The sequence below is a fragment of the Lagenorhynchus albirostris genome, chromosome 1 (genome assembly GCF_949774975.1).
Source record: "Lagenorhynchus albirostris chromosome 1, mLagAlb1.1, whole genome shotgun sequence".
Taxonomy (NCBI): Eukaryota; Metazoa; Chordata; class Mammalia; order Artiodactyla; family Delphinidae; genus Lagenorhynchus; species Lagenorhynchus albirostris.
Window position 1 is genome coordinate 187517184 of NC_083095.1, and position 14409 is coordinate 187531592.

The 14409-nt window shown below is 43.4% G+C and overlaps 1 protein-coding gene across 1 annotated transcript in view; it reads right to left on the reverse strand.

The window, feature by feature from the left end:
• ST8SIA6 (ST8 alpha-N-acetyl-neuraminide alpha-2,8-sialyltransferase 6) overlaps window positions 1-14409 on the reverse strand; it is a 131383-nt gene that overhangs the window by 17099 nt on the left and 99875 nt on the right. The window lies entirely within an intron of this gene.

The window sequence follows — 14409 nt, forward strand, 5'->3', positions numbered from 1 at the left end:
AAGACAGAAAGTGAGAGACAGTCACGTGCCAACAACCAGAACATCAAGACCCGTAAGGATCCAGAGAGCAACGTGCTCACATGATCATGCAGAAACCCGGGTTCACAGACAGCACATTCGGCAGAAGAGGGGTCAGAAGGAGCCACAAGACAGAGGCCCCGACAGGAACATAAAAAGCAAAACGTGAGTTTGTGGCTCAAGAATATTCCTGCGTAAATGATAGTAAACACGTGCATGGTGCCCACTATGTCCCAGACATTCTTTTTTTTGGGGCGGGGCTTCTATTGTTTTATTGATTTACAATGTTGTGTTAGTTTCAGGTGTACAGCAAAGTGAATCAGTTACACATATACCTGTGTCCCCTCTTTTTTAGATCTCTTCCCATACAGGCCATTACAGACTATTGAGTAGAGTTCCCTGTGCTATACTGTAGGTCCTTGTTGCTTATCTGTTTTATGTATAGTAGCGTGTATACGTCAATCCCAATCTCCCAATTTATCCCTTCCCCCATCCCCCCCTGGTAACCATAAAATTCTTTTCTACATCTGTGACTCTATTTCTGTCCCAGACATTCTTTGAAGCACTTTACATAGTAACTTATAAAATCCTCATCAAGGTGCCATGAGGTGAACACTATGATCATCACTACTTTTTATTCTTATTTTTCAGATGTGGAAACTGAGACACAGAGAGGCTAAGCTACTTGCCTGAGGTCACACAGCTGGTAACTGGTGACTGAGATTTGAACCTAAGTCTTAATGTCTGTGTGCCTTATTCTCTCGCTAAATGTCACCTTATTATACACAAATAAACCATAAAAGAGACACACAGAGGGAATAAAGCCACTGACACAGCCCACACAGCCACTGTCACAAGACATGTAGATAAATTCCATGACCTTCATGGGAATATACAACTCAAGATGTTTTGTAAACTATGATTAAATATTTTTAAACTGTGCTGAATTTCCACAACTATGCAAAAAAGAATGAAACAGCATCCAATTCCCTTCCTCAGGGGCAAACCCAGCTGGATACATGTTAAAGCACTGAGGGTTGGGAACTGGGGTCCATGGAGTCAAGGCCAAGGTCAAAATTTCTGCCCAGGCAACAGACTGCTTAGGGCTGGGAACCAAAACAGAACTGCTAAGACAATGGCAGGGTCTGACACTAAAGAGGACAGATATGAACAGCCAATACCAAGAGGGTAGAGTCAGGAATCAAGTTTAGTGACATGGAACAGTGTTTAGGGTAAACTGAAGATTTCATTCATTCACAGGTATATTTATTTAGCAAATCAAGCTCTGAGTACTGTTCTCAGTACCAGGGATATAACAGAGAAAAGAGTAAATGCCCACGAAGAGCTTGTAATCTAGTGGGACAGAGATGATAGCAAACAATGACAGCATCGTGACATTAGTCCTGTGACGAGGGCAGCAGAGGGTCAGGAGCTGGGATAGGCCAAGCCAGGCCTGCCGCGTACCACTGATGCCAGGCCTGCCGCGTACCACTGATGCGTAAGAAAAGGAACCTGGAAGGGTGAGACTGTAGCCCAATGGAACCTCCATTTGTGACAACAGCGTGAACCTTTGAGACTGGCCCGCTGTCAGCGTAAGGTAGGGAGCCCACAGTTTGTGGTGTGAGCTTACTCACCGCCCAAGGGTTGTATAAACTACAAGAACTTTAGGGGCTGCTCTGAGTGGGACAATCCGCTCACCTGAATCCCCTAACCTGGTGTTTACATTTTGCTGATTCAGTAATAAAGCAAAGTGAAAGCGAGTCTAACTGAGTCCAAGTCCACATTCAGGCAAAACCAAGATCTGGGCCGACCCTGCGGACGGGAGCCCAGGGGAAGGTGTTCCATTTGAACCTGGGGCGTCAGGACTCAGCGCCCCTAGAAGAAGCAAAGTTTAAGCTGAGAACCAAAAGGTGAATAAAGGGAGCCAGGTAAGGCAAGAGAAAGAGAGGGAGGAAGACACTGAGAAACAGAAAACAGGGAGTGTGCAAGCTGGGAGAAGAGAGAACGTGGGACGCGCGAAATGTTGAAAGGAACTCTGTCTGGCCTGGTGGGTGGTGTACTAGGCGGGCAACGCTGCAGAACTGCACCATGACAAGTCTTAGAAGCAAGACGGGGCGAACAACTCAGCTTCCTCCTGTGGGAAAGGACGAGTCAGGGAAGGTCTAGTTACAGCAGCGTTACAATGAGATTTTAGGGTGTGTGCCCTGGCTTCAGTGGGGAGGACAGATGGGGGGGTTTGAATAAGCCGGTACCATCAGTTGGGAGGATACAGCAGTGACCCAGTATCAGAGATGGTCTCCAAAGATGCCCGCTACCTCCTCCTCCTCTCCCCACGCACGCGAGGTGTTCCTCACGTCAAGAAGTAAAACCTAAAGCTCCTTCCCTTGAATCTGGGCTGAACTTTGTGACCCGTGACCGAGACAACGCAGCACAAGTGGCATCCTGGGTCATAAAAGTCCTGGGGCTTCTGCCTGAGTCTCTTGGAACATTCACTCTCTGGACAGGGAATCCAGCCACCACGCTGTCAGACGCGTAAGTCACACGCAGAGGCTCCCTTGCAGGTGCTGTCGCTGGCCGCCCGACCTGAGCTCCTACAAAAGCCAATGTCAACTGCCGGACGTGGGAGGGAGCCATCCTGGAGGTCCAGTCCAGCCCCCCACTGGACTACAAACCATATGAAAGCCCCTGATGAAGAGGCCCCCAGTTCAGCCCAGTCAGCCAGTAGAACTGTGAGAGAATATGAAATCATCGCGTTTGTCATCAAGTTGTTTTTTTTTTGGACGTGCATGTGGGATCTTAGTTCCTTGACCAGGGATCGAACCCGTGCTCCCCTGCAGTGGAAGCGCAGAGTCTTACCCACTGGACTGCCAGGGAAGTCCCAAATCATCAGGTTTTGGGGCAGTTTATTAGGCAGCAACAGATAACCAGAACACCAGTTAATAACTAGGTAACAGTTAAGAGATAATTAGAGCAGCTCTATCAGTTAGGGCTCTCCAGAGAAACAGAACCAGGAGTCTATCAATACTGATGTCTGTCTGTCTACCTATCTAGATTTATTTTAGCGAATTGGCCCACACAGTCAGGGGAGCTGGCAGGTCTAAAATCTGCAGGGCAGGCGGGCAGGATGGCAACTCGGCAGGAGGTGATGCTGCAGTCTTGAAGCAGAATCTCTTCTCTTCTGGGAAACCGCACTTTTTGCCCTAAAGGACCTCCGTTGATTGGAGGAGGCCCACGTACATTGTCAAGGGTCATCATCTTAACTTCAAGTCAACTGAGGGTAGATGTAAGTCACACCCTCACGGCAATGCCTAGACTCACGTGTGATTACATAACTGGGCACTACAGCCTAGTCAAGGGGACACAGAAAATTAACCAGCCCGGTAATTCAGCCCCAAGTTCTGGTGGAGGAGAGAGAGGAGATGGCTTTGCGACATGCTTAGGATGTGAAACCGTGAAAGTTTGGTGATGAACGGCAAATGGGCACTGAAGGGAAGATGTCAAGGCTGATGGGGGCCACTGGGAGGGGGCGATGCCTTTCCCGACACAGGGAGCAGCTTAAACAAAAGCAAGATGGGGGGATGGCCTTTGCATCATGCGGTATTGTAGTAACCTGTCGTTGTTTTCACTCATCCCAGGTCTCATTAAGGAGAGAATGAGATCACATGGCAGGCAGCAGTGGAATGAGAAGTTAGATTGTGAAGAAGGAGGGTTGCGAAGCCTTTGAAAACAGAAGAGAGACTCAGTCGTCTGGCTGGTCCAGAGGCCGTTCTGAATGAGCACAAAGCTATGACCAAATGAACTTGCCCAAGTCTCTCCCAGGGCCCCATCGCGGGACTGGCTCCTGACTTTCAAACATTGTTCTATTAACGTTAACAGCCAATTACGTAAGTGTGGAAAACACAAGTTCCAAAAATACAGAATCAGCTGTTAAGGTGAATGTTAAGATTTTGGAATATATTTTACTTTGCAGACCAAAAAAGAAAAAACAAGAAAAACTCCAGGTCAGAGTCATTATTACTCAGTGTGTGAAGAAAATGCAAATAAGCCATTCGTTTCTACTTCTATTTAGTTAGATATTTGGGAGGGGGGAAAAAAAGGAGTAAGAAACTTTTTTTTCCTTGTTGCAGACACCGTCTGGCAATGTATTTAAGATCCCGGAGTAACACTCTGAACCCTACGAAGACAGAGTTTTAGCGTTACAAGGCTGAATCGATCTCACGCGTAATTGCACCAGCGTGCTGGTCTGTGAAGCATTTCCTCAGGAAACTGTTGCCCGTATATTTTGTGTTGACACTACTTTCTTTTATAAAAGGTCCCATTATTTCATGACCTTTAAACTGACCAAGGCCTAATCGTGTGCTTCAGTGACAAGCGATGCGTGTGTCTGGCAAAGGGCTCCTTCTGTGCTAGGGATGGGAGTCGCCGTCCTGCACACATGGAGGGACAGGTAGGAGGCCAGTTCTGACCATCATCATTTCTGAGCCTGACTCACGTGGACAAATGGGCCACAAGGGCTCCCAGCAGCCACCACAGCGGCTCACCTCTCAGGCACTCTTCCAGGTCAGCCCCCATGGCTCACTGAGGAATTCACCATCTTCTGCTTTTTTTGGCTACAGCCCCAAGCTCAGTTTCTGTGTCTGCCTGGCCTCCGGGACCTGGGCACTTATTTTCTTGCTTTTGGCCTCTGGTTTCCCTCCACATCCTGACTTTTCATCTCTGCCCTCAGGCTTTGCCCAATAGATAAGGCATCCTACCCTGAACTTGCCAGGGTAGGATTAGGGTTAGCGTTACGGTTAGGGTTTTGTCCCCATTGAGGGGCTAAGTAATCTGGGGAAAGAACGGGATGCAGAACTCTGTGCACTGCCTAGAATTAGGCTGGTTAATTTTCAGGCAACTCAAAGTCATTCCTTGTTGGACCTCTGAAGCGTGTTGCCAAACACGATTTGACCAGCCGTCTTGAAAGGGAGGGACAAGCCACAGACAGTTCCTGTAAAGGTAAGTCCTTTTCTACTGCAGACGGTGCACAGGAAGACTGCAACCTACTATTTTTAGTAAAATATTCATTGTAAGCTAGGAAAATGATATTAAACTGACAATAATAATAATAGTGATCAAGTATTGAGACTTTAACATATAACGGACTCTGTACTGAACATTCTATGTATTGAAAATTCATAAAAACTCATGAAAGAAGGTATTACTCATCTTTATCAAACTGATAAAGAGACGGGCCGGGAGAAGTGACTTAACCTAATAAGAACGATAATGAGGCTACAAATGACCGACTGCCCAGGTGCCTCTTGTCCAAGGTAAAATGGTCCCTAGTGGGAACTCAGCATTCACAGGGAGATCAAATATAACATAAAATCAATGACTGTGGAAAACAAACAAAAGGTCAATCAAATAAGACACATGAAGCCAATGGGAAGCTCAGTCCCAGAAACCTGAGTATAATTTCCAACTCCTGGTTCCTATACTGAGCCCTGACTCATTTTAGAACCATCTAGAAAGATTCGTGGTTCTTCCTGATGAAAGTGTTTTCCCATCAATATTTTGCACTCTATAGAATACGTGGATCACAGGTAACCAGGGCTGTAAATTAATCCCACACACAAAATTCCAATCCATACTTGTGATCAGTGTTCTGAAGGAGAATCTCATCACAGGACAGCAGCAATGACTTCATCAGGGTGTTCAGGGAAGGCCTTCCTGAACAAGAGATGGTGGATGTGGGATCTGAAAGGTTGGTGCACATGAACAGGGGCATGAGGGGCAGAAGGGACAGAGCTGTCAAGCCTCCGGGGCTGAAGCAAGTATTGGACATTTGATGAGACAGAAGACGAACGCAATGGAGCAAAAAGAGCCAGGCGGGGTGTGTGGTGCGAGGTGAGGCCGGAAAAGTAGGTAGTGGCCAGGAAATATAGGGCCTTAAGGGAGTTTAAGTCTCAGTTTTGAATGCATCCCCCCCCTCCGGCCCCGCAAAACAACAACAACACTCAGCGGATTCCAAACAGGTTGGGGCAGGGGTAGGCTTGGTGGAAGTGAGTTGTGACCCCCCATTATCACCCAATTTCCATTAAAAAAAACCATCCAAAGAAGACGTGGTACATATATACAATGGAATACTACTCGGCCATAAAAAAGAACGAAATCATGCCATTTGCAGCCACATGGATGGACCAAGAGACTGTCATACTAAGTGAAGTAAGTCAGAGGAAGACAAATACCATATGATATCACTCACATGTGGAATCTAATCTTTAAAAAATGATACAAATGAACTTATTTATAAAACAGACTCACAGATTTCAAAAACAAACATACGGTTACCAAAGGGGAAAGGTGGTGGGGAGGGATAAATTAGGAGCCTGGGACTAACGTACACACACCACTATATATAAGATATATAACCAACAAGGACCTACTGTAGAGCACAGGGAACTCTACTCAATATTCTGTAATAACCTATGTGGGTAAAGAATCTGAAAAAGAAAGAATATATGTATAACTGAATCATTTTGCTGTACATCCAAACCTAACACAACATTGTAAATCAACCACACTCCAATAAAACGTTGTGAAAAAGCCATCCAGTTATTGTATGGAGAACGGAGGAGAAGGGTACCAGCATGATGGACGATGACCCTTGTGAAGGTCACTGCAGTAATCGAAAGGAGAAACAGCGAAGAAGCAGAGTCCTCCCGACCACAGTCAGCCATAGAGTGTCTCCTATGCACCAGCAAAGATTCCCATATTCTACAGAGACATTTCTAAAATACAAACAGGACTCGGGGATGGATTGATATGGGGATGAGGGGGAAGGAGCCAAAAGAACAAATGGAGCAACACAGAAACCCAGGGTGAGAATCTTTCAAGGAGCGAGGAACGGTTTCTCATTTCCAGATCCTGGTAAGAGGTGAGAGCTCAAACAAAACGGGAAGGGAAAATGCCTTTTGGATTTAGCATGTGGGGTCACTGCTGACATAGGTGAAATGTTGTCGTTAAGGATGTGGGTGGAAGACAGAGTGAGTACAGACAACTCTTTCCAGGGTTCGGTTATGCAGTGGAGAAGGGGCTTTGGGTAAGAAGTGAAATGAAAACTCAAATCAAGATGGCGGGTCAAAATACCGTGATTTTAGAATCAACTGGCTCACAATGAATATACGTTTCACACTAAAAACATTGATTGGTTTTGCTGTTGTTTTTTTTTTTTTCCTTTTTTTATTTCTTGGCTGCATGCGGCATGTGGGATCTTAGTTCCCCGACCAGGGATCCAACCCACGCCCCCTGCACTGGAAGCGTGGAGTCAACCACTGGACCTCCAGGGAAGTCCAAAAAACAGGCTGCTTTTAAAGAATACAATGATCTAAGAATTCCAGGGCTTCGCAGGGATTCAAAAGGCACGAAAACATTCTGTTTCAGCCCCAACAGATCAAAAGAACTAAGGGCTTCAAACAGACACTACCTCTTTTAGCAATATGCCTATACCTAAATTAAAACAGAACCACCCGTGAGATTGAACTAGCCTCCCAGACCACTGGGAGAAATTCCAGCAACCCAGCGTGGATCTGTTATTAGTTTGTGGGATTATCCGGTTGGCATCACACTGAAAGACAGGATGGGAGAATTGACAGTCCTCCCTGATTCAGGTTAATTCATGGTACTAATCACACAGAGTGTTACTTTCCAATTCTTGGCTCTCTCACAAAAGTACGATGGCAGAACGGCCTAGACATTTGGAATTAGAAAGTCAGACATTGGTGATTGTCCTTAACGAATCCAGTTAGATACAGAATGGGAGGCATGGCGTTCAAAACATCCACCCATTCATCATTCACATCGTCACATGAATTAGTACGTCCCATGGCAGGGGTGGTCTAGCACAGAGAAAGTGGAGTTTTGAGGAAGGATGAGGGAGAAAACATTTGGGAACCTGGAAACCTGACATCCCATCGTGTCTCCGGACCCTGAGGCATCGCATTGAGAAGCAAGAGAGAAATGAGGAAGGAACTGGGATAATTTACAGAAGATCAAAAAGGCGGGCTGGAAGGAAGCCCAGGCACCCGACCCAGAGCTGGGTGTTCAATACGTTTTGAAATATACAATAAATGGACAGTTTCACACACGTCACAATTTTAGCTTTACCTCAACCCACTCAAGGTTCTGCTTCATAACCTGGCAGCCATAGGAAGATCCAAGAGGGTGTGTGATTCCCTGTTCAATGTGGGATTCACACAGGTTTCAGGTTAAGGAAGAAAACGAATAAAGACCAAATTCCATCCGCATTTCAGATGACTGAGTTTTCCCCTTATATGTGTACACTGATATTTTGACGTTTATGAAAGATCAGCTCATCTATTTGAGTAGAATATAAGTAAAACAAGGTAACTAGAATATGAAAGACTATGACTGTCAAAGCAAAGGACAGGAACTCCACTGAAATGTTAACTCAGAAGCGAAGGAGATAATGTTGAAACACTGGAGAAAGACCTCTGCGTATACAGGGACATTGCACCAGTGTTTAAACAACGTAATGTACCAATGAAGATACCCCAAGCAACGTAACAAGGAGCAGAGGGCTTGAAAGGCAGGGCGGTCGAGAAGACTTCTCCGACCTAGGAGCATAAAGCAATATGGTTAATACCGAGTACAACTTGGGAGATACGTTTTTGAAATAAAATTTAGAAGATCAGTGAATCCCATGCGGTTTGATGCACTTTTATGGCGAAGTTTATATTCTGTAGACTAAGACAGGAACTAGTCCCTAAATGTACAGAGACAGTTTCTGTTATTAAATACAGCAGGTGTAATGACATGGTGTGGGTTTTGTTGCTTTTCTAAATGCACAGGCAGGCTGTATGGCATGACAAATAGAAAATGATATGACAGAATATTAACACTGAAAAATGGTCTCGAGGCAGAGGAAACGAGGGAAAGCAGCTTTTTCAATCTGACAGCTGACCCAAAACACCTATCACAAAGTGCAAACATCTTGTTAAATTTTTTAAAAAATATGTATTGCTTTGAGCTGTCATCAGAGTCACCCTGCATGAATCGTAAGCAGCAGACAATTTAAAGGGTATGAGGAGCTTCAGAAAAATGAACATGGTTTTGTATAATCAAAAGTAGCCCCTGATAGAGATGACTTTTGCTTTTCTCCAAGAAATCTATGCTACAAGACAAAAATGTCTGGGACTTAATAATGTTAAGTGTTGTTGACTGAATGAAAAAAAAAAAAAAGGGAGTAAGCTCACCACATGCTATCCGAAATCAAACCATAGCTATTGCTTCTGGAGACATATTTTAGAAAATAGTTCAAAACTTTGTTGGTCAAACTAAGTGTGGTTGCTCAGTTTTACGATTTCTTGAAAAATATTGATTAAGTTATCCATCTATTTATTTGCAGAATTTATAGGCTTTCACATAGCTAAATCATCAAACATGTAAGTGTCACACAGTAAAAAAATTAACGTATGGGATATGTAGTCTGTAAGTTTCTTTTGTTTAACACTGTATTTTGTCCAAGGAGCTCAAATAAAAATGAAAGCAACACATCGGCTGTTATTTTAGAAATATCAAAGAATCTACTAAGACAGCAATGGAATCTTTTATATCCAACACAAAGAAAGACAAAGTTACTTTCAAGAAATTTTAATTGAACGAAACCTGAGGGGATAATTTGAGATTTATTAAAATTGCTACCATGTAATAGTTATCTGTAACAAAGTAATCAGGTACAAAATACCTGTTTTACAAGTAATTTGAAACGCATCTCATTTGCATGAGCCTTAAAATAAACATGTGCCTTTATACAATAGCACCATTTTCTGCCACTATGTTTTCAGTAAATACCGATAATGTTCAGTCATTTTTGTATTCAAACTCACGTCCATGAAACACAGGGATGTCTCAAGAAATCAAATGGTATTAGAGGTTCAAAAAGAAACCCCAAACAAAATAATTGTGCAACTGTTTCTGGAAAAAAAAAAAGTGAAAGTAAAATAAAAATTAAGCTCTGTTGCTTGTATACCTGTTAGCTTTCTATAATTGATTACACAAATGAACACAGTTCTTTTAAGTTAGAAAACAATTCATGAAAGCTAATGCAGTAATAACCATGCAAGTTACCGAGGGAATCCAAGACTGATTATTGAAGCTCAAAGATCTTCTGCCGATGCAGGGGACACGGGTTCGTGCCCCGGTCCGGGAAGATCCCACATGCCACGGAGCGGCTGAGCCCGTGAGCCATGGCCGCTGAGCCTGCGCGTCTGGAGCCTGTGCTCCGCAACAGGAGAGGCCACAACAGTGAGAGGCCTGCATACCGCAAAAAAAAAAAAAAAAAAAAAGATCTTCTGCTGGGATAAAACCTGCTAACCAAAAGTTTCCAGAGCTTCACAAAAGAGTTTTCAAGGGCGAAGCAGAGGAAGACGAGGAAGAGGAGTCAGGAGCTTTTCGTAAAACGTTTAATTTAAATTTAAGTATTTCGATGTTATTGTAATAGGGAAAAGCACATCTGATTCCATACTGGATCTGTTTCTTTTACTTCAACCTTTGTATTCCATTGCTCTATTGCTTTTGCTAGAGCATCACTAAAGGGATGTAAAAGTATGGCCCATCTCTAGGAACCCTGCCTCGCATGCCTGTGGCTTAAGCTAAAATACCTTTGTTTCACTCACAGGAAACATCCTGACCAGGCCCACCTGTGAGTGGCTGCAGGAAAAAAGGGATTAACACATCCCCTCCCGAGTCTGGAAGGAACCAGAAAATATTTGCAGCAATAACAGGAACTAGCGTCCAAACCCGGGCAAGACGGTTCTTTGGGACAGTAGTCCAGCATCCTCTCAGCCTTCTGGCTTTCCAAATAAAGGCGATCGTCCTCGCTGCAACAACTCATCTCTCACTTTACTGGCCTGTTGCATGGCGAGAAGTACAAACTTGGACTCGGTAACATTATTCTCAAACATCCAAGCGTCCTGCTCAAGCAAATGATTACCTATCCATCTCTAAACGTGACAGGGAGACAGTGTGGAAACCAATACAGACCTTCCTCCACTTACCATGAGATTACACCAGTAAACCCAACAGAAGTGTACAATACCCTAAGTTGAAAATGCACTTAATACACCTGAACTACCGACCATCACAGCTTAGCCTCGCCTACCTCACACGTGCTCAGAACACTTAGATCAGCCTACAGCTGGGCAAAATCATCTACCACAAAGCCTCATTTATAATAAAGTGTTGAATATCTCCTGTAATTTATTGAATACTGTACTGAAGATGAAGAGCAGAATGGTTGTCAGCGCGTGGGTTATTCACACTCGTGACCACCAGGCTGCCTGGGAGCTGCCCAGCATCACGGAATAATATCAGGTATGTATTGCTATCCTGGTGCATGGCTGTTAGCATACTGATGCCATCCAGGCCTGTTCGGTTCCTCCTGTCCTTCCAATGACCTTACCTAGGACTGCACTGGGGGTAAATCTCTTCTTTGTTGTCAAGGGCTTTGTAGTTCATAGATGTTGTTTAATCATCATTAGGTCCAGGTGGTTTCTGTGCTGTGTTAGTCTCCAAACAGTGGTAAAGACCTTCGTCCGCGGACATATTCCTGGCACCCATGAGACTAGCTCCCCATCATAAATCTTGACGTAGGAATGCACTTGCTGTCTGCAAACACATACCCCCATGCCCTAGGTTAACTATAAAATTGTCCCAACTGCCCCCCGGAGATGCAGAGCACAGCTGCATATGCTCTGGATCAACGTCTGCCTGATCCTACCCTGTATGTAAGTTACCATATAAGAAACGGATCCACCGATTATACGGCGCTGCCTGCCTCATTCTTCAATCTCAAGATACCTTCTCAGTTCGGTGGACACTTTCTGTTCCCTCTGTCCTCAGACACTACAGAAAAGATCAAAATTCAAAATGTGAAGTACAGTCTCGAATGAATGCTTATTGTTTCTTCACCATTATAAAATTAAAACATTGTTAAGTCCAACGATCGTAAATGGGGGACCATCTATAATTTCTTAAACTGAAATCCAGGTTAGATTTTCCACAAATCAGTATACGTGTACCAACTCCTGCTTGGGGAAAATAATGGTAATAGGAAAATTAATTAATGATTTTGAAAGCAGAAGGCAGACAGCTTGACATTCTTAACTTTGTACAGTTATACGGAAATGAAATTATACGCCAAGGGAGAAAAAAGGCAGTAGGACATTTTCAGCTCTTACTCAAATCCCTCTTGAGGATCTCACGGAAATAACAATTCATAACTGAAGTCTAGAATTAATTTAATTAATTAACTGAATTACAAGTATGGATATATCTGAGCTATAGCCACACCTAAACTTAACGATAATCATGCTTAGCATGGAAGGTGAAACAAACGATCAAACCCCAAAGCAAACAGAGCCTCAGGTCTGGAAGAGTTCTTAGAAATATTTTAGTCCACTCTGGGGCTCCCAGGCTCCTTGAGAGTCTGATGAAAGTTAGGGATCTTTTCCCCAGAAACATGTGCAAAGTGTCACATACAATTTCAAGGGCTTCATGGAACCACCAATATAGATCTCAGATGTTTCCAGGTAAAGGTTGAGGGAAGTTAGGGACTCAGACCCCAGGTACAAGTTCTCAGACTCACAATTAAATTACTGAATGACATTAAGAATCTATGAAAAGAGGACAAACATTGTTAATTGGAAAAAAAATTAAGACTGCTGAGAAGATAGGCTTCTCCAGGGCCATATTTCTTACGTAACGTAGCTTTCAAACTTTCTTTTCTGGGAGAGCCCATTTTCTCTCAACACTTTCCGTGTTAATCCCAGACCAAGGAAACATCTTCTGCATTTGGTTGTCCCAAAGTCATCTCAAACACAGCCTGCCCCAAATAGGCTTATCTTCTCATAAAGCAATTACCCCTTGAAATCTTTCTACTTGTCACTAGCACCACTATTACCCCAATCGACCAGACCCACATTTTCTCATGGGTCTTTGACTCTATTTTTCTTTCTCCTTCAATTAGAAAACTAGGAATCAATAAGCCACCAAGTCCTGCCCCTTTTTCACTCGTTTACTACAGCTGTTTATTGGGTACCATCTATGTGATGGTCACAGGAGATACAAAGATTAAAAACAATAAAACATGTCCTCAAGGAGCTCACAGCCAAGTGTCCTTGCCTCGTTATTTCTATAGCTACCAGTGATGTTTTAGATCTTCGTCATATTGCAGAGTCATCTTTCTGCCCCTGACTGCTCTGGCTTCCTTCAGTCTATTCACTCCCTCCTAAGACTCTGCTGACTGAAGGCATTCCCTAAAATAATAGATTCATCACGTAATTCCCTTGCTGGCAATATCCCTCCTGGGTTCCTGGTATCTACAGAAAGCCTGTGGAAGGATTTTACTCTGATAATCAGAGTCTTGTGCATCATCAGGCCGACCCCATCTACCTATAAGTCTCCCCTACATCCCAAGCACCCTCTAGTACAAGTTCACTGCAACGGTGAAGCTGGCCTTGAAACTCACTCATGTTTATTCCTGGTCCCATCGCTCCTGGTCTCTCCCTCTCTCAGCTCAAGCCCTGCCTCTTTCCACAAAACGTTTCAAGAAATTACATCCCACAGTGACCGAGCATTGATATACTACGGTATTTGTATACATCACTCATTTTTACATTAAATCATAAATATTCACACTTTTATTTCTTGTCTCTCCAAACTGTTTCAATTCCTTTGAAATCAGTAAGAAAACCCTCCATTCCCTTGTTGGTTTCCATGCAGCCATTTATTTAACACATATTTACGGAGGTTCTGCTTTGTGCCTGAGGTTTGTGTTTGAGGTTCTACTTTAAGCCTGTGTAACAGGCTTAAGTCTACTGTGCTTTGACAGAGTAATCCCGAAACAAATATTTATTGATAAATAAAATGCATGCCCTATGCTAGCAAGTAGCTTATTTATCTAAGGAAAGCTTTTAAAAGCTGATTTTGAGATCCTGTGGCCACGAAGTCCCATAATCTTCAAATAGCCCCTAGGTGTCAACTTTTGGGAGTTTCAACAATCAGGCTACAGCTGGATTTAGAATATATTCACTTGCTCACATTTTTTCAGAATTTAATGTAACTTTTGTTATTCCTGCTAAAAGAATATTACCACCTTTCACTTTTCTTCAATTTGGTATAGACTGCTATAAATAAATACAATAAAATAGAATACTATTTAGTTACTTGAAATCTATAAGAATAGGGGACATTTCTATAATGCCAGCTTTATAAATAAGCCAGAAACTCCCCAGATTTGGCCAGCTATATCAGTAAAAACTGAGGAGAGTGAATGGCTTACTATGATTTAATTGCACAGATTTCTGATGAGGGTTTATATAATCTAGTTCA